We start from the raw sequence: 2,500 nt of genomic DNA on the forward strand, positions 1-2,500 counted from the left end.
GTGCAGGCCCGGTCGAGGGGCCGAGAGCGCAGGCCGACCGTCCGCCTCCCTCGACCAGCTGCGAACACGGTCGGCGCAGGCCGTCGAGCCAGCCGGCCGTCCGCCTCGACCATCTCGGAACACGGTCGGTGCAGGCCCGGTCGAGGGGCCGAGAGCGCAGGCCGACCGTCCGTCTCCCTCGACCAGCTGGGCACACGGTCGGTGCAGGCCGTCGAGCCAGCCGGCAATCGACTTGGCTGCACCGACTGTCTGCCGAGCTGGTCGAGCGTGACTGCCGGCTGACCTGCGCACTGGACCCCTCGGAGAGCTTAAGTGACACTTCCATATTTTCAGTGCAACTTAGTCGAGGGGAGACTGCCGGCCTATCGGCGCGCTAGGCCCTTCGACTTGGCTGCACCGACTTGTCGGCCGAGCCGGTCGAGGGAGACTGCCGGCTGGCCTGCGCGCTGCCCCCCTCGGATACCTGAAGTGACACTTCCTTTTTTTTTTTTTTCAGTGCAACTTAATCGAGGCGCTGGGCCCCTCGACTGGCTACACCGACCGTCTGCCGAGCTGACCGAGGGAGACTGCCGGCTGGCCTGCGCGCTGGGCCCCTCGCATAGCTTAAGTGACTTCCATTTTTTCAGAGTAAAATTGCCATTTTGAGAGTGCACGGCTTAGGCCTTGGAGTAGGTGGACCTGTTTGGTATCAAAAGAAAGGCCTTGACAAGGGCTACAATCCTGGGGGGATAAATTGGACCTGTGTGTCCCAGGGTTCGAGGAGTGAATTTTTGAAATTAGGTCTTTTTGGAGAAAAGCTTAAGTGACACTTCCTTTTTTCAATGTGAAATATTTCTGTGCATGATGGGGAGGAGTGTAGTACGTAGTTTTTTCCCTCTTGTCCAGACGAACATTTTGACACCAAGAACACCCACTTACGCCTAAGAGTACGAAAGATACAATCAAAATGGCAATGAGGTCGGAAAGTTCCAAGTCAGTGACCATGTAGATTTTTTTCATACCTCCCGAACCCGACCCCCCCGGGGCACCAATTTTTCAGGGATTGTAGACCAGACCCCAGAAAAACTTTCCTGAAAGTTTGGTCTCTTAACTCTTATAATTATGAAAGATATGGTCCGAATGCGGGGAAAAGCGACTTTTGTAATTGACCGAAATTCCAACTCAGATGGTGGGGTAGTTGGGGTATACACTTTACAGGACCTTGAGTCTGGGGTCAAAATCGGAGGAATGGAGGACCGCACTGACTGTCTGCCGAGCGGGTCGAGGCAGTCTGCCGGCTGGGATCCTCGGAAAGCTTAAGTGACAATTCCATTATTTCTTTTGTTTTTTTCGTGCAACTTGGTCGAGGGGGACGGACGGTCGGCCTGCGCTCTCTCCCCCTCGACCTGCCTGCACCGACCGTGTGCCCAGCTGGTCGAGGGAGACGGCCGGCGGGCCTGCGCGCTCGGCCCCTCGACCTGCCTGCACCGACCGTGCGCCGAGCTGGTCGAGGGAGACGGCCGGCTGGCTCGACGGCCTGCACCGACCGTGTGCCGAGCTGGTCGAGGGAGACGGCCGGCTGCCTCGACGGCCTGCACCGACCGTCTGCCGAACTGGTCGAGGGAGACGGCCGGCCGGCCTGCGCGCTCTGCCCCTCGACCTGGCTGCACCGACCGTGTGCCGAGCTGGTCGAGGGAGACGGCCGGCTGCCTCGACGGCCTGCACCGACCGTCTGCCGAACTGGTCGAGGGGGACGGACGGTCGGCCTGCGCTCTCTGCCCCTCGACCGGCCTGCACCGACCGTGTGCCGAGCTGGTCGAGGGAGACGGCCGGCTGCCTCGACGGTCTGCACCGACCGTCTGCCGAGCTGGTCGAGGGAGACGGCCGGCCGGCCTGAGCGCTCTGTCCCTCGACCTGCCTGCACCGACCGTGTGTAGAGCTGGTCGAGGGAGACGGCCGGCCGGCCTGCCTGCGCGCTCGGCCCCTCGACCTGCCTGCACCGACCGTGCGCCGAGCTGGTCGAGGGAGACGGCCGGCTGGCTCGACGGCCTGCACCGACCGTGTGCCCAGCTGGTCGAGGGAGACGGCCGGCTGCCTCGACGGCCTGCACCGACCGTCTGCCGAACTGGTCGAGGGAGACGGCCGGCCGGCCTGCGCGCTCTGCCCCTCGACCTGCCTGCACCGACCGTGTGCCGAGCTGGTCGAGGGCGACGGCCGGCCGGCCTGCGCTCTCTGCCCCTCGACCTGGCTGCACCGACCGTGCGCCGAGCTGGTCGTGGGAGACGGCCGGCTGGCTCGACGTTCTGCAGCGACCGTGTGCCCAGCTGGTCGAGGGGGACGGACGGCCGGCCTGCGCTCTCGGCCCCTCGACCTGGCCGCACCGACCGTGCGCCGAGCTGGTCGAGGGAGACGGCCGGCTGCCTCGACGGTCTGCACCGACCGTGTGCCGAGCTGGTCGAGGTGGACGGCCGGCCGGCCTGCGCTCTCGGGCCCTCGACCTGGCTGCACCGACCGTGTGTAG

The sequence above is a fragment of the Saccostrea echinata genome, unplaced genomic scaffold (genome assembly GCF_033153115.1).
Source record: "Saccostrea echinata isolate AGI-Se365-2 ecotype Australia unplaced genomic scaffold, CSIRO_AGI_Sech_v1 ptg000205l, whole genome shotgun sequence".
Lineage (NCBI taxonomy): Eukaryota > Metazoa > Mollusca > Bivalvia > Ostreida > Ostreidae > Saccostrea > Saccostrea echinata.